Below are 20,043 nucleotides of genomic sequence, written 5' to 3'. Positions count from 1 at the left end.
TTTAATGGTATATCTTATTCACATGAACGTGAAATGATATAATTGCCTTCATATGATTTGAAGTATAACTATATTCTTTGAGTATGTTGAATGTTAATTTAGACCCGGGGAAACTAGATGTTACATATGGTATCAGAGCGTTGGGTTCAACACTGAAACCTTGGGTCCAACACTGTTTTTGAAAAACTAAAAATGTAAATGTTGAAAAAGATTTATTTTTGCATATCCGGATATTGCAATCAAAACTGGAAAAACACAATGGAATATAATTCAAAGTAGCTAGGAAGGCTGAAATGATATAAAGTGAAAAAATGTATAAACAATTAAAAAAGATAAAAAGGATTGGCAATCTGAGTGGTGGAGATTAGGTTTGACAACCCAATTTTTGAAATCCTTGGCCAGGGTGGAATTAGGGAGATTTGCCAAAACAATTGATCTTGTTGATTGTCTTGATGCTTAAGTTATTTTGTCGAATAATTGTTGGGACTTCAACCTAGCTGATTACTTAGTGGTAGGACCAGAATGTTACATATGCCTTATCCCTGGTGGGAGGGCCATTCTTTGTTGAGAATGAGAAGATTAAAAGGGTCCTGATGCCTAGAGTTGCGCAATCCAAAAAATAGTTTATAATCTTGATAAAATGTTATCTAAATCCATCATGATCAGGTTTGTCGACCCAAATTAATGACAAAAATAAATTGTTACTTGAACTGAATGAAAACAAAACTATGAACTATGATTCTTTTTGATGTTGGTTAAACATGTATACACTGGTTAAACATGGTTAAACTGGTTAAAGATCATTGTGTGCTCCAGTAAGGAGTTGGAACTATAAATGTTTTTTTACAGCTATGAACTTTTGATGAAATGGGTATGGAAGCCTGAATCTTAGAAATGGGAAAGATGAATTTCCAAATATTTATAGATGAATAATGAGAATAGTGATGAGAATCTTATGAATTGTCTCAGATGCTTATGTTCTTGAATTGATGATCTTGCATAGTTTTTACCTTTTGACACATTGTTATACATGTATAATACACATGCGATGTTGATTTTACTTATTAAGCTACTGTATATTATTTTGGAGATATCCTATCATGAAATGATTATTCTAATGAAATATTGGGCTTGAAGTCCAAGGTTACAATGGAAAAACATGAATTCACTAACCTATTACAAGTAATCTATAAGTTTGCACGGATAATCTATCCATTAATAAGAGACATACACCAGATGGTATGTATGAGTAATTATGATCAAGTTATGATCTAGAACTTGCTGGTTGAAGAATTTCAAATTTTGAATACTTATCTTATCTCAGTAATTGAACCTTGAAAATCCTCTTAAATGAACATATCAATATGGAATCAAACTAATGATATGGTGAGTGTCTACATGAGTATGATAGGAAAATGAAATAGAATCAACTTAACTGATGCTGAGATGACCACCATTACGGTAAAGTGGATTTAGGTGAGTACGTGTTCAATTTTATGTTACCATGCAAGTATTTTCCTAGAAATTTTAAAGTAAACATGGACCTTGAGTTTTGATTATGATTTTCATTCTGACTAATTGAGAAAAGAAAAGATATCACAATGTAATATATATATATATATATATATATATATATATATCTTGTATGTGGAATATTCTTTTAGTGTCTAAACTACAAAAGTCATCGAGGATGATGAATCACAAGGGGAATGGTAAATTACATTCCAATTTTAAAAATATTCCTTTATAATGTTCATGGCAATTTCCAATTGATTGAGGACGATGAACCTCAAGCAGAATAGTATGTTACATCCCAATTTTTGACCTACCTTGAAATATAGTCATTGAGGTTCACATGAAGTCAGTTGGTAGTTTAATTTGATATAATCTGGCGAAATGGTAAGATAGTAGTTGTAATGATTTCAAGTGAAGATGACATGCTAGTTATTTGTTAATCATGAATTCATGGAGTTAAGATGAAAGGTTAACTGTTATGATTATTTATGAGAAAATAATATATAAATTAATTTCCAAGAATTTCCTTGCAGGAAGCATGTCGAAGGGGAGAAAGCATTGTCAGAAAAGAATTAGGCAGGGCATCACCATCACTGGGCAGATGGGTAAAGGACTTAGCCAGAATACGTCTACGAGACTTGCATGAGTTGTTTAATAATTTAATTAAAATAATTGGGATAAAATATTAAACATATCTTAAAGGATTTCAATTTACCTTTCATTATGTTATTTAGATAATAATTTGTATTCATGCATTTAATATAAAATGTTTCAATAATTTAAATAAGTGATTGTAATAATAATAATGTTTGGTTTACAATATTTGAATTATAATTTCTTACTTTTAATCAATTTAATATTTGATGATTTGAACCTTTCAATTATTTTATATAAACACAAAATGACACTGTTACATTAAATTTCTAATCCTATAAAGCCACCTTGTATGTACATATTTTTAAACTTAATTAAGACAATAAAATAATATAAAATAATATTATCAATTGGACCCTTCATCTTTCCTCCCCTTTTCATTTTTCTTTTTCCCTCTTCTCATGTTTCTTCTTTTAAAGTTTAGAAGTCGAAAGGAAAATGTTGTAACAGCAAGAAGCTGTAAGGTTAGGTTTAATTTTATATATATATATATATATATATATATATATATATATATGCTAGCCTTGTCATCTATCGGGCACCTTTGATATCTGTCTCATATTCATTTGCAATACGTCCATCACCCTACTTAGTCACTTACCCCTGAATACTCACGCTCTTGAAAATCTAATTGTCGACTGATTCTATGGAAAATCTGAAGGAGGCAAGCTGAGCAAAGAAATAGTGAACCCGACTATAGAGTCGTGGGTCAAGTAAGGAAGTGTTTTCAAGTTCTTCTTCCATATTTCAATCATAGGTTTTGTCCTTCCTGAGTCAGTTTTGATCCAAATCTTAATTAATATTTAACACAGTAATAATTTTTTTATTTTTCCTTACGTTTTGAATACTCGTAAATGCCTTAGAATCTGTATACATGGTCGCTTATTATGCAGTTTGGTGTTAATAATGTAAGCCGACTGTAAAAGTGTTAAAGCTTAAATAATCTTTTATCTTCTTTCTCCAGTAGTACCGATTGCCATCACTTTGAAATTTCTTTGAATATAGAATAATCCATTATCAAACCCTACATGCCATAATCTATAGATTTTTCCTGAAATGTTTTACTTTAGATAATTATGTTTAATCAATATAAGAACAATGTTCAATTATGAATACCAAGGAATTTCATAGGTTGTAAAGTCAAAATCTTTAAAATAGGTTCATGATAAAATGGTTCAAGCACAGATACTCTTTAACTTTTGTTCCATTGTTATAAGATCTAGGTTTGATTCCCACAGTTTATTTTGTTTGGTAGCTGATGACCCAACAGGCTTGGTATTTTCCAATATATGTTTTTGCATACTTTCTGCTTCTACTAAAATCAAATTGGATCTTTATGCCTGATTGAATAATCATCTATCCAATTATTGAAACCAATATAATACAAACTGAATCGAGTTTGTCAGTAATAGATTTTCTAGTTCTTGGAAACTGCCATAAAATCATAGATGTTCTTTATTCATAAGGGTGTATCAAATCATGTATAAAAGATATGGAATTGCAATGATAACTATGAACAATTAATTCAATTCAGAATGTAATTCATACCCTGCAAGAATGAAATTATTATCATGAATCCAAACACCATGGAAACTCACTAGATAATATGGTAAAGAGGAATTAAATAAATAGACATCCAATTTTTGAGATCTTTTAATAACATAAGTATATGATCACGGTTTGTGAAATGTTGGATGCATGTATAATTGCCAGAACTAGTTAATCTGAGAATTCCTAACACTTGGGGCTCACCTGACTGTGTAGTCAAGTAAAAGGGTGGCGAGGTGTAAGAGAGGAATCATCATTAGTATGAACTAGTATCAGTTATGACATTTCTATATTTATCATTTAATATTAATTAATTAATAGCTCATGCATATTCCTGTTATGATGATCTCCTATTGCCAAGTCCTATGGCATGTTTATATTTTGGAGTTTAGTGGATGGTAAGATTTTCCCTGTAAATTTTGGGTAGGGAGGGCTTATCTCATTAGAGATTGTGTAGGGATTGTTAGATTGTGGTGACTGATTAGGAAAGTACATATTATGGCCGACATGTTATAACCCTAAAGCAGTTTAATACTTGTATAAAAGGGCTTAGAGTTGGGTATTTTTCATAATGTTGTGATACGAAATTGGTTCTTGTGGCGGTATTGAGCTGTAAGGGATTACAGATTGTAATCAGGTTGTAATCATTGGATTGTAATAAGATCGAACTTGCTGTTTGGTGGACGTAGCCCAGGGATTGGGTGAACCACGTTAAATCTTGGTGCCTTGTGTTCATTTCTGTGTGTTCTATTATTTTCTGTTATTGGTTATATTTGCATGTAGTTTGTATTTCTTTTCGTGGTTTATCCTAACAAGTGGTATCAGAGCAAGGTTGTCTTTCAATTATCCTCTGCAGGAAAGTCTCACGGTTAAGTAGGAGTCTCACAGTTGAGTGGGAGCGATGGCAGATGAGGGTAAGTTGAGGGTTGACAGGTTTAATGGGCAGAACTTCCAGTTATGGAAGATGCAAATGGAAGACTATTTATATCAAAAGGATTTATGGAAGTCGTTAGAAGGAAAAGCCAAGAATCAAGGAACTATGTCAGAGGCTGAATGGGATCTTTTGGACAGAAAGGCACTCGGAAGCATTCGGTTATGCTTGGCACCATCGGTGGCATTTAATATTACAAAAGCAAAGACGACAGAAGATTTGATGAAAACCCTAGCGACACTGTATGAAAAGCCCTCCACTTCAAATAAGGTATTTCTCATGAAGCATTTATTTAATATGAAAATGGCAGAAGGTGGATCTGTTGCAGATCATTTAAATGAGTTTAATACTATTACTGGTCAATTATCTTCTATGGGTATCAATTTTGATGAAGAAATTAGGGCTCTCTTGATTTTGTGTTCTTTTCTTGAAAGCTGGAATGGCTTGGTAATGGCAGTGAGTAATTCTGTTCTTGGATCTAGTACCCTAAAATATGATGATGTGATCGGTGTTATTTTAAGTGAGGAAACTCGTCGAAAATCCTCAGGTGGATCTACATCAGGAAGTGCTTTAAATGCACAAAATAGGGGCAGAACGAATGAAAGAGGAAGTAACTCTAGAAATCATGGGAAATCAAGAGGAAAGTCAAAGGGGAGGAGGTCTAAATCGAGAGGACCAAATGATTGCTGGTACTGTGGGAAACTAGGGCACAAAAAGAAAGATTGTTGGAATCGAAAGAAAAATGAAGGAGATAAATCAGATGGAGACAAGGAGGAAAATGTGGTAAGTAACAAATCCGAAGAGGAAGCTTTGCTTTTGTCTTTAGAGAGTGTTGATGATTCATGGGTTTTAGATTCTGGTGCTTCATTTCATGCTACACCTCATAGAGGTTATTTCATTGATTATGTCCAAGGGGATTTTGGGCTTGTTTATTTGGGGGATAATGAACCCTGTCAGATTGTTGGAAAGGGAAAAATTAAGATTAAGTTGCAAAATGGGAATCATTGGCTACTACATGAGGTAAGACATGTTCCAAAACTAAGTAGAAATTTAATTTCAGCAAGGCAACTCGGTGATAAGGGTTGTATAGTTACTTTTAATGATAAAAATTGGAAGGTTTCAAAAGGTTCCCTTGTAGTAGAAAAAGGTGTGAAAGTAGGCACCTTATATCTTTGTACAGGTCATATTGTTCCTTCTACTTTGATTGTTTCAAAGAAAAATGAATATTCAGGAACAATTACTGCAGTTGAGCAGGGAGAACAAATAGCTGCTGTAGATTCTGATACAGCGTTGTGGCACAATAGACTTGGGCACATGAGTGAGAAAAGTATAAAGTACTTCATTCAAGGAAAGTTTTACCAGGTCTAAAATGTGTGAATATGGATTTCTGTGAAAGTTGTGTGTATGGAAAACAAAAGAGAGTGAGTTTTGTAAAGATAGGGAAGGAAAACAAAAAGGAGAAATTAGAGCTTGTGCATACAGATGTATGGGGACCAGCCCAGGTATCTTCCCTTGGTGGATCTCATTATTATGTTACATTTATTGATGATGCAACTAGAAAAGTATGGGTTTATTTCCTTAGACAGAAATCTGATGTATTTCAAACTTTTAAGAAATGGAAATGCTTGGTTGAAAATGAGACTGGTAAGAAATTAAAATGTCTCAGATCTGATAATGGTGGTGAGTATTGCAGTCATGAATTTGAAGATTATTGCTCCACTAATGGTATTCGTAGACAAAAAACTATTCCAAGGACTCCATAGGAAAATGGAGTGGCTGAATGCATGAACAGGACTATAATGGAGCGTGCAAGGAGCATGAGGTTGCATGCTGGGTTGCCCTTACACATGTGGGTAGAGGTTATCAATACTGCAGTATATTTGATTAATAGAGGTCCCTCTACTCCTTTGGGTTGTGGTATTCTAGAGGAAGCGTGGACTGGTAAGAAGGTGAGTTATTCTTTTCTCAAGACATTCGGTTGTGAAGCTTTTGCTCATATAGACTCTGAAAATAGAACCAAGCTAGAAGCTAAATCAAAGAAATGTGTCTTTGTTGGATATGGCATCAATGAATTTGGTTATAGGCTTTGGAATTTTGAAAATCTTAAAATTATTAGAAGTCGGGATGTCATATTCAATGAGAAAGTGTTGTACAAAGATCTGTTGCAGCAACATGAGAAGAAAGAAGATGCTTATGTAGTGTTGGATGATACTCCAAAAGCTGATGTTCCAGCCATTCCTCATGATGTGCAACAACTACAACAAAAAATACCACACACACCAGTGAATGTTAGACGGTCAACAAGGCAAATTAGACCTCCACAAAGGTTTTCTCCCTCTTTGTATTCTATTTTACTTACTGATGTTGGTGAACCTGAAAGTTATGATGAAGCTGTGCAAGTGGATACTAAGATTCAGTGGGAGTCTACAATGAAAGATGAAATGGACTTTTTGCTAAAAAATAAGACATGGGATTTGTGCAAGTTGCCTGTAGGTAAAACGGCTTTACAGAATAAATGGGTTTACAGGTTGAAAGAAGAGGAAGGAGGTAAGAAAAGATTTAAGGCCAGGTTAGTTGTAAAAGGATTTGCACAAAAAAAGGGAATTGATTTTGATGAGATATTTTCTCATGTTGTTAAAATGACTTCTATTCGTACTATTTTAAGTCGTGTGGCCACTGAAGATTTGCATTTAGAGCAGATGGATGTTAAAACAGCCTTTCTTCGTGGTGATTTGGATGAAGAAATATATATGGCTCAGCCACAAGGTTTCGAGGTCAAAGGTAAGGAGAACTTAGTGTGCAAATTGAAAAAAAGTTTATATGGCTTGAAGCAAGCACCTCGGCAATGGTATCTGAAATTTGATAGTTTTATGCATGAGCATGGATATAATAGGTGTCATTCAGATTACTATGTTTATTTTAAGAGGTTGGATGATGATAGCTACATTATTTTATGTTTCTATGTTGATGATATGCTTGTAGCTGGGTCTATCATGGATCATATTAAGGGGCTGAAATGCCAATTAGCACATGCATTTGCTATGAAGGATTTGGGGGCAGTAAAACAAATCCTTGGTATGAAGATTTGCAGAGATAGGAAGAACAGAACATTGACGCTATCTCAAGCTGATTATGTTGAGAAGGTGTTGCAACGTTTCTATATGGAGAATGCTAAAGCTGTCAGCACACCTTTACCTAGTCATTTGAAATTGACTAAGGAGATGTGTCCCAAGACACAGGAAGAGGAGGATAAGATGTCCAAGGTACCCTATGCTTCAGCTGTAGGAAGTTTGATGTATGCTATGGTATGCACTAGGCCAGATATTGCACATGCAGTGGGAGTCATTAGCAGGTATATGAGTCATCCAGGATTTGAGCATTGGAATGTTGTCAAGTGGATTATTAGATATTTGAGAGGAACATCCAATAAGTGTTTACACTTTGGGGGCTCTACTACTGATTTACAGGGCTATGTTGACTCAGATTTGGCTAGGGATATTGATACCAGGCAGAGTACTACAGGTTATGTCTTTACTGTTGGTGGGGCAGCCATGAGCTGGGTTTCTAGGTTACACAAGATTAATGCTCTCTCCACTACAGAGGCAAAGTATTTTGTTGCTACAGAGGCAGCCAAAGAGATGATATGGCTTCAGTTCTTCTTGGAAGAATTGGGACATCCTCAGAAGGATAATTATTTGTTCACAGATAGTCAGAGTGCCATTCATCTTGCTAAGAATTCAGCTCTACATTCTAAGACCAAACACATACAGTTGCGGTACCATTTCATTGGGTTAGTTTTGGAGGATGAACAGTTAAAGCTGGAGAAGATACATACCAATGACAATCCAGCAGATATGTTGACAAAGGTTGTAACAAGGGAGAAGCTGAACTCCTCTTCAGCTTCAGTTGGTCTTTTAGACTGAACATGAATAAAAGAACAGTATAGTCCAGGATGGTTTGATCCAGTGGGAGCCCCATGTGGTAGTGGTATTGCTACAGGATCAGTCTCCAAGTGGGAGATTGTTGTTTAGTGTGGAGCCTGATCAGTCCCCAAGTGGGAGATTGTTAGATTGTGGTTTAATACTTGTATAAAAGGGCTTAGGGTTGGGTATTTTTCATAATGTTGTGATACAAAATTGGTTCTTGCGACGGTATTGAGTTGTAAAGGATTATGGATTGTAATCAGGTTGTAATCACTGGATTGTAATAAGATCAGACTTGCTATTTGGTGGACGTAGCCCAGGGATTGGGTGAACCACGTTAAATCTTGCTGCCTTGTGTTCATTTCTGTGTGTTCTATTATTTTCTGTTATTGGTTATATTTGCATGTAGTTTGTATTTCTGTCTGTGGTTTATCCTAACAGGGATATATTGTGGTTTGAGGTTGGGTGGTTAAGCCCTTGAAAATGCTTCACCTTTCTCAAGATGTCGAACATGAGTTAAACAGAGTTAAGCTATGCATTCAATTGTTTATCCAAAAAAGGTATTATCAGTTTTATTTATGAAGAGGTAAGATTGAATTGAGTCAAATTCATTGTTATCTGGATTGATTTGTGAATTTTTTTCATTTATATGAATATTGAATATAAGTATTTATCTAATCTTGAGAAACTGACTCAGATAAGTGATCAGAAGGAAAAGAAATCTGAAGCCCTAATTGATTGGGTGACAGCTGGAACCTTAAATGATATAGTGGCATTGGAAGCCCTAAATTTTATCTGTCGTCACCGAAGCCCTAAATTGAATATGTGGTCGTAGAAGCCCTACATTCAATCCATCATCACAGAAGCCCTAAATTGAATCCATGATCGCGAAAGCCCTTAAATGAATCTATGGTATTGAAAGCCCTAAGTGAGATAGTGATATCAGAAGCCCTAAATGAACTGAAGGCAAATAATGCCCTACTTGAAATAGTGGTATGTGATGCCCTAATTTAAAATATGGTGGTATTTAATTGGAATTATCATTTGATTTTTAAGATAGTGGTTTTTAGATGGTAGTTGTCATATGAAATTATTATAGTGTATTTGTGTGCTAACCCAGGTGCTTGCAAAAGCATCCTTAGTTTGTTTTCGAACTCAGTTTTCCAAGGTATGTGATTTTTAATTTCTGTAGTAATTTAATTTGATGATACTTCAAGTATTTAGAAAAGAAATTTTGTTTAACCATTTTTAACGGTATATCTTATTCAAATGAACATGAAATGATATAATTGCCTTCATATGATTCGAAGTATAACTATATTCTTTGAGTATGTTGAATGTTAATTTAGACCTGGGAAAACTGGATGTTACAATTTAAGTTTAATTAGTTGAATCAAAAACATAAATTTCAATTGTATTTTATTATGATATATGTAAAGATACAATTGTTTGAATGAACATAGAAAACATATATAATATATCATAAAAATTAATAATATTTAATAATTATATTTTTTCTATTATAGATTAAGTATTATATAAAATAATAATATCTTTCATTATGCGTCATGATTACTACTAGCTTACACACACACACACACACACACACACACACACACACACACACAAACACACACACACAAGAGTAATTAGTGGGGCTAGTCTCTCACCTTCTTGCTCATTTTCCACTACCTGAAATAGATAGTTATATATACATATATACATAGATATCTACACATATGCATATACACATACTATATGTGTAAAATGTATACATATATGTAGTGTATATTAATATTACATACATAGGTTCATTTATATATACCAAGCTAAATTAAATCTTTACCCTTAACCAAATTAAACTATAACCTTTAACCTAATTTAAAATAATATATATAGGAAATCTAACTCTAATCCTAATCTTGATTCAAATTAATCTCTAACCTTGATTGTATTTTAATCTCTAATCCTAATATTCAATTTTAATTAGTTGAATCAAACACATAAATTTTGATTTTTTATTATTATGATGTATGTAAAGATACAATTTTTTGAATGAACATAGAAAACATATAATATATCATAAAAATAATAAATATTTAATAATTATAATTTTCTATTATAGATTAACTATTATATAAAATAATAATATCTTTCATTATGCATCGTGATTACTACTTGCTTATATATATATATATATATAAGCTAGGTATATCAATATTCATTGATTCTCTTATATGTATATTATTACATTACAATATGATTATAATGTATAAATTTATATTTAAATATGTTAGTAGATTTTTAATATTATTATAATTTATATGGTACTCATAATTATTAAATATTATTATTTATTTTCTATTTATTTCTTATATTATTATGTTTTAATAATTATTTAATATTGTCTTATTTTAGTAGGGATATCATAGTTCTCCCTCTCAAATTCATTTGTCCTCAAGTAATTTATTTTATCTTTAATTAATTCATAGCTCTGATTCATTATCTTTCCTACATGTGCGTTGAACACTTAGAAAAGGTCTATGCAAGAGCATACAAATGAAGACACAAAGCATAAAAAACATTAGACATATTAATGCATGAAGACACTTTACAAACATGAGGTAGACATGTGAGTGCATGAAAATACAAAGAAGACAAGATGTAAACACATTTATGCATGAAGATATGATATAGACACAAAGTATACGTATTACAATTTGAAATAAGAAAAGGTTAAGGAAATGTTTTAGCAACTTCAATCGTAAATGTTGTGCTCCTTTCCTCTTTTTGGAAATCAAAGTTCTTGAAGATGCACCTAATTCTGTAGTGGATGCTAGATTTATAGTTGCTTGAGTTTGGGCATGATCTACGTGGGGTTCCCATATTGGGATTATCTTTCCCCAAAATGAGCAATTTGCTATGTCCCTTGTGCGCACTCCCCACCCACTTAGCATGTGCTAGTTTTGTAGTGGATGGTACATTTATAATTGCTCGAGTTTGGACAGAATCTATGTGGGGTCCCCATAATGGGATTATTTTTCCCCAACATGAGTGATTCACTCCTCCCCTTGTGCACACTCCCTACCCACTCAATATGTGCTTAATTATATAGTGGATGGTAGATTTATTGGTGCTCGAGTTTGGACATGCTCAGCTTGGGGCTCCCTTAGACTTTCATCCATAGTGGAGTTCTTTTGCCCCAACTTGATTGATTTACTCCTCCTCATGTATACACTCGCTATCCATTGATTTAAGAAAAAGGATTTTAAATAATGTCCCCTTCAAAGACCTTTCTTTTTAATTCCAAATTTGTTCCTCGAGGTCATAACTTATGACCTTGCATTTCATTTATTTGTATTGGATCTACTTGGAATCTTCCTTTAATTTGATCTTCATATGAGAATCTTAGTACTTATAAACTATACAAAATAAAGTCCTAAATTTCTTGAAATTTATCTATAAAATTATAAAATAAATAAATTTAATGATAACTTATCTTGATTTTAAGTCTGCAATGTCTGATGAGGTACTTTTTATTATTTATCTCTAACTGCTTGAGAGTAATTAGCATTTCCTTTCTATATGAATCAAACACATCTAGCTAACCATAGATCAAGCATTTATATTATATTGTGAATCCCCTCCTTTCTTCATAAACAATTATCATTTATGTATCTATTTAATAAGGAAACCTCATGAAGATATATAACCTTTTGATTATCCTTTAATCCCACTTGTGATGACCCTTAGTGGGATTTACCATTCAATTGCTTCTATTTTCCAATTTGATTATAATTGACTTGTAAATACTCACTTAATTTACTTATGTTCACATCAAGATATGTTAGTCCTTGCTACTACTTTATGCACAATAATTAAATACCACACCCTTAATTAATAAAGTGAAAAATTCAAACTATTTTCCACCTTATTTCATTCTACCACTTAGCATTTTTTCTCCCAACCTAATACTCCTTATCACCATTAAATACCACACCCTTAATTAATAATGTGAAAAATTCAAACTATTTTCCACCTTATTTCATTCTACCACTTAGCATTTTTTCTCCCAACCTAATACTCCTTATCACCATTAAATACCACACCCTTAATTAATAATGTGAAAAATTCAAACTATTTTCCACCTTATTTCATTCTACCACTTAGAATTTTTTCTCCCAACCTAATACTCCTTATCACCATTAAATACCACACCCTTAATTAATAATGTGAAAAATTCAAACTATTTTCCACCTTATTTCATTCTACCACTTAGCATTTTTTCTCCCAACCTAATACTCCTTATCACCATTAATGTGTGTAATTATTCTTGGGGTCTATGTACTTACCTGCCCCACCCCCCACCCCTTAAGTAATATCGCCTAGTTTACATGAACACCAAATTAGCTCTTCTAACCTTTCCAAGGTCAAGGAGATTATTTACTTCCCTTTGTTCGATCCTTCTAATGCTTGGTATCTTATTTTTATCTCTTAATATTTCCTTCATACTTGATAGCTTTCACATAAGCTATTTAATGGGTCATTTACCCATTATCTTATAAACCAACTTCACACTTTTTTATGTTATCAAGGGTGTATGGCTCATTCTTCCTTTTTCTCCTAGACGTCTCCACCTTATTAGTTCCTGCCATAGGCTATAGAACTATAAGAAACAAGAAGAGTCTAACTAGTGATTAAATATCAAATTTTTAACCAATCAAACTTCATAAATGTTTTTTAACAATATAATATTTTAGTATTTAATGTAGTGCCTACCCCTAGTTTACCTTTCATATTTTATTGCTGAATTCTTTTAGGCTAGATTTTATGGTTATGTGCTATGATTTAGTGGTACTTGGTTACCTAATTTGATTGATATTATTTCATACCAAGTTTATATATTTGATGAGCTACTTGATACTCAATTATCTCATGTGTTCATTTGTATTCTTTTAATGATGATGCTTTGTATGCTTCATATAGTGATTTTAGTGGTTTCATGATGACAGTTAGATGGGTGATGTATATACAATTTTTATGGTTACTTACCCCATTCTTGCATGTGTATGGTCTACATGTATGTTTTAGTTTATGTTTGATTTTTCTGATGTAGTTTAGGGAGGGAGTCATTGTCACTTGCTAGTTGGGATCTACACAATATACTACTCCCCATCATTGCCTATTTATTTTAGATTTATATACATATGTACATGTTTGACTTCTATGCAGATTGCAGGTAGCAGGCATCAACTTCCCTAAATTGTCTGGATGAGTGTGCCCTATCACAGTATCTCAATGGTAAAGAGGGGAGATAGCTCTCGAGTCCAAATCCTAACCCTAAGCCAATTGTCCTAGCTATAGGACAAGTATCTGAGTTTCATACCCTTTCAAATTTGCCAAGTGATGTGAATTAAAGATTCTAACCCTTAAGCTTGAAGTCTTACTTTGTTTGTTAGATGGATTTTCTTATTTAGTTTGTGGGTTTGTTGTGATTTCTAGTTATAATTAAATCAAATAAAGATATTATTAAATAATTTAATTTAATGAAAAATTTATAAAGAAAAATATATTTTAATTATGTTTAATTAATTGAAAAATTAATTAAATAAAGGAAATAAATTTAAAGATTTAATTAAAAGCCCAACTTTGACACAGTTATATTTAATTGATTTAATGATAGTTAATTTAGAAGCTTCATTTTAATAATGAACTCTAAATATTATTATTAGTTAAATTTATAAATATACTTTCTAATTATGTCTTATTATTCTTTTTTCTAGTACCATGTCACTTTACCAAAAGTGGGATGTTTTGCTTGGCTTGCAATCAAACACAAGATTCTGACAAGTGATAGATTGGAGAAGTTGCACATTGCTCTTGTCTTTAAATGTGTGCTATGTGATGAAGTTAATGAAATGGTCAACCATCTACTTGTAAATTATCATTTTGCACAATAGTGTTGGTTGTTTGTCCTCAGAAAATTAAATTATAGCACTCCTCTTTAGAATAAGATTTGGGACATTTTTCAAGCATGGCCAGTTCTCTTTCCTAATTCCATCTTTTCCAATATCTGGAAATGTACCCCAACATTAGTGATTTGGGCCATCTGGTGGGAAAGAAATAAAAAAATCTTTGGAAAAGAATTTCTTCTTATTGATAGGGTATTAAATGGTATTGAAAGATCAATTTATGAGGTGACTAATGCAAGCAGAAGCAAAGGTAGAAGCAATCCAGTTTTTGCCCCATGGGATAATACAATTCTTTGAGACTAGAAGCCTTTAGTCATACCAACAAGATGGGGTTTAGATAATAAAGTCCTAGATAGAATTGATTGATCCATTGCTCATTGGATTCCACCCATAGAAGGATATTTAAAGCTCAATTTTGATGGAGCTTCTAGGGGTAACCCAGGTAAGTCAAGTATCAGTACATGTATTAGAGACTAGAAGGGAACAATTTTGGCTCTTGCTACTATTTCCCTTCCAAATAAAATAAATAATATGGTAGAGGCTCATGCTCTATTTGTAGGGTTAATCCTAGCTAAAAAGGGTGGCTTTCTGTGATTGCATATAGAAGGAGATTCCCAGGTAATAATCAATACATGCATTAATCGATTGATTTTATCGTGGAAGCTTAAGTATATTGTGCTCTAGATATGGAAACTTCTTGATTATTTTGATGATGTATTTTTGTCACACACATTAGACAAGGTAACAAAGTGGCAGATTTTTTGTCAAATATTGGGTGTGAAGGTACATATATTTTATCTTTTAATTCGAAGCCTTTTATTGCTTAGAATGAATTACTTAATAATTTGATTGCATATGATTTGCTGACTAACCATTAGCATGATGAGATGATTACAGTTGTGAGTTCATTATAGATTATGTAATTGATGTCATTACATAGTACAGATTATTCATCTACCACCGTCAATCTATTTTCCTAATGTGGTTCTTATGAGCTTGAAATTATTACTAGGACGTGTGGTGTTGCTTATCTGATTGGGGTACCTATTTCACATGACCTTGCATCTGATAAACTATGCTTTTGATCAACCACTTTTATTTCATATCAAGTGGTATCATTTGCATTAATTTTACTTAAGTTTCAATATTTTCTTGCAATCTTTAAGTACATGATGCCTCTTTAAATATGTTGGTCTTAGTTGCAGAATATCAACTGGTTTTGAGATGGCTTTTCCTATGGATGTTTGTGTTAAATGTGACTCCTATAGTAAATTCCATTGGGCAGTTTTGATGAAAAGTTGTAGAATTTGATTCCAACCTCATTTGGATGAAAATGTATTGTCGTCGGGTGTAGATGATATTGTCCTTGAGGAGACGTTTATAATCAATTTTTCTACTATATGACATGCAATCAAACATGTTTTGGGGGAAGAAATTCTTCTTCCCATTACTAAGCACTTTCTATATCTATCAAACTTGGTTTCTATCTTCCTGTCTAACTCCATTGGTCTTCTTCAATCTACACATCTTCTTGAAGTTATTGCATTGAATGTCATCAAATAATAATTTTGGGAGGACAACAAGCTAAAGACTACAATGCAACACTAATCTTTGGGTTGGTAATGTGCTAGTAGGAGGATTGTTCTCAAGGTCTCTGCTTCTCAGGAAGCATGAATTTTTGGTTGTTTTTGAAGCCCTTCAAAAATCCTTGAGAAATAGAGCTCCTACTACATGAAAACTGCATTGTAACTTTCTGCCCATGTTCTTGGTTTTTAGCTTGAAGATAAAATTCAAAGAATTGGGTATGCTTTACTAGATTTTCTCACCCTATCCAACAATGTCCACCTTCCTCGATTCTCACATGGCTAACTGGATTGGTCACCTTTGACCTAGTATGATAGTGATCAGGTTCAGCAATATGTTAATAGGCAGGTTGTAAATCTACCTCTCAATTCCTCAAATATAATTGTTTCTAGCTTGGGTGTCTCTTATGGTTGGGATGTCCTCCATCTTGAGGATAACATGTTCAATTGGGATCTAGGGGGTGAGTTAAATAGGCGAGTCAGATGTTTGCCATCAGTGGTCAATGAGCTAGAAATTGCTGAAATGGAGGAAGGATAAGCAACATCTCAAAAAAAAAATTTAAAAAATTGAAACCAACCATTATGAGATGTATGTTTTGGTCTATATTGTAATTACAATATTTTGGTATCTTTCTAGAAGACACTTTATGTAAATTTTAATGGTATTTTTTTTGTAATAAGCAACGATTTCGAGTTTTCTTATTGGTTCTTTCTCGATTTAGCTTTTGAATCATGTTTATATATATATATATATATATATATATATATATATATATATATATATATATATTTATATATATTCAGTGGCGTGTCCACTTTTGCCAAAAAAAATTACATCTTATTATTTAATAAAAGAAAATGGGAATATTTTAAATAAACTTTATTATAATTAAATACGAAAAAGTATGCACAAAGAATTAAATTGATTAAAATAATAAAAAGAAAGGCTTTTGTATGTTCGTAAAATTGAAACCCTGGGTTGAGAAATTCTTTATTAGGAGATTAGAGCTCATTTCTCCACACATAGATTTTGGGGAGCAAAATTTGGAATTGGAGCAAAAAAATTGTTGAAAGTTTTGGAGGGTTTGGATTTGCATGCATTCATAGGTTGTCTCAGATTTTAGCTATTGTTTTGAGGTAGGGTTTGAGAACCCATTGTATAATTTTATTGAAAGATCTATCTACTTCGAGTCTTCTTGGGTGCTTGCATAATGTTTATTAGTTTATTGTATTAATCTTTGGATAAAGAATTATGTTGTAGATTTTGAAAAAGAAAACTTATTAATCAAGAAAATGTGACTGAGGAAAAATTGTAGAAAATTATTATGACTGTAGTCTTTTAAAACCCTTTCTAATTCGATTATAGAAAATTGGAAGAAAATAACACATTGAAGAGCTAAGGTTTGAACTTTAAATTAGTCATGTGATTATCATGATTTTTCTAAATAAAGATAAATATTATTCTTATATCTAAAATAATTTAATTACAAAATTTATTGGAAAAGAAAAAGATTAATTAAGAGGAAAGCATGTTGTAACTTAACCTATGCATGCATGTGAAAACAAATACACTAAAGATAGAAAACTTAGTATGGTTGCATGATTTGAGAGATCAAATGCATGCGAAAATACTAATTGTATATTTATTTTTTGTTTTATTTTATACACATAATATAGTTTTTGAATTTATGTATTATTAAAAAAAACTTTTTTTAATGATTATTTATTAAATTTGAAAATTCAATTTTTTGATTTATTATTATTATTTTTAAACTTATTTTTGGAATTATTTATTAATTATGAAAATTAAAAGATAATTTATTTTTATTTTTTTTGAAAATTTTAATTTTAATTTCAAAAATTAAATTAATATGCTCATTTAGTTATAAGGTGGATGTTGGTATTAAAGAATCTTTAAATTTAGTTAAACTATTAGTTGCATATAAATGATTTTATATTTATTGATGCAAGTGGGAAGTTAATAAATAAATAATTATAATTTACTTATATTTAAGAGAAGTTATAGTAGAGTTCACTATATATCATCTAGTTATGAATATTTAATATTATGAGAGATTGTAGATAACTTAATTATAATAATAATTTCAAATTTGAGTTATCTCGAGTTGCATTATGAATTAAAGGAAAAGTAAATATTAATATTAGACTTAAATAGAAGTCAAATTAATATTTTATAGAGTCACTAGGGGGTCGAAGACAAGAGAGGTTGCTAGGGTTATCTTAGAGTTGGCTCATGTAATGACACATATTAGGTTTCCTACATGTCTTTTTTGCCTCTAGGATTAGATGTTACTTGTGTAATTGGTAACTTTGAGATAGATTACTATAAGGATTCCTTCACCTAGATTCTTGTTTGACTTTTGGATTGTTATCTATTCAGGTCTTGAGATCATCTCCTCGGTATGGTGGGAGTGAGCCATTTAGGTTCCATGAGGTCAGGTGGTAGTGTTTCTTATACCATTGAGATTCTGACAGCTGGATGTTGTTGATGGATGTACCTTGTGCAGATGTTCTATTCTTCTTATTTTGCGATTATGTTCTATGGTCATATTCTAGTATATTGTACTTTGATTATTTGAGATCCTATGAGATGTTTTACCTTATCATGATGTATATTCTTTTAGCATTTCATACCCTGTGACTTGTACAGAGGATGATTATGCATTTTGGTTATGTCATGTGGCATCTTATGTACTTGTATATTATTTCATTTAATTTTGTACTTATGGTTATCCTATGATGTAGACTTTGTTATGTATCAAATTTAATCTTAATAAAACTTATGTATGTAATTTAATGTCATGGAACCCTTGAGAGATGTAACTGTTAATATATTGCTTATGTATGTATGTCAGTTATCACTTCTGCTATGTTATCTCTATCTATTCAACTTATGCATAATATGAGTTTCAAAAGGGTGTAAAACCAAATTTCTAAGCCTTCATCATATCCTCTATGCATGTGCAAGTTCTATAAAAGTGAAATAGGCTATGTGCATTCATCGAAGCCCAATGATAGGAATATTTCTTCTAGATATTGTAGTTGGAGATGCTTGGTTAGATATGTATGAAAAGTGTAGAAGTGTGCGTCTAGGGAATTCAAACATTGTTGGACTAAATCCTTCAAAAGAATGTGATCTTAAGGACTAATATTTGTTGATTTCAAGAGTTGTAGTAAATTAAAAAAATTTAAAGACCATCAAAACTTTAAATGTAGAATCAAAAATTGTAGACCTAAATATTGCAATCTTTGCTAACATCATTTCTATCTTTGAAATAAGATGTGGATCCATAGACCAATCATAGGTACTATTTTACATATGCTTTAAAGAAATTTTGTCTCAGGGAACGCATGAACTTTAGATATGCAAAAAAATAGATCTGTTCAAAAGGGTACACACAAAATAATTTGCAATGATATTTTTTGTGTTTTTAATTAGTGAAGTGTGCTTGAATGCACCACAAAAATATTATTGTGAGTCTACTAGTGTACAATTGTAAAGAGAAGTTAGGGATATAATATAATGCAAAAAAGGGAAGGAGCATTTAAGAGTTCTATTTTAGGAAGTAAGAAAATGTAGATAATTAGAAGATTTAATACTGAGGGCTATGGTAATTACATTGATTTGAATGGATTTTTATACGTTGGTCCCAACTAGTACTAAGTGGGGGGGGCTGAATTAGTACCACTCATATAACCGGTTATCCTTCTTTCGTCCTTTTAAACTTAACATGATTCACTTTACACTTTAAACCTAAGATAAATACATCAAGATAAAACAAGTTAATTCACACACATAAAATCATTCATCAAGTGACATAGGTATTTTGTATGGGGAAACCCTCAATGTGAGGATGAAAACCATGATGGGGATTATATACCCACTACCCTTTATA

Source organism: Cupressus sempervirens, chromosome 3 (assembly GCF_028749045.1).
Source record: "Cupressus sempervirens isolate cs-2001-9-10 chromosome 3, ASM2874904v1, whole genome shotgun sequence".
NCBI classification, from domain to species: domain Eukaryota; kingdom Viridiplantae; phylum Streptophyta; class Pinopsida; order Cupressales; family Cupressaceae; genus Cupressus; species Cupressus sempervirens.
Note: the sequence above shows the minus strand (reverse complement) of the source record.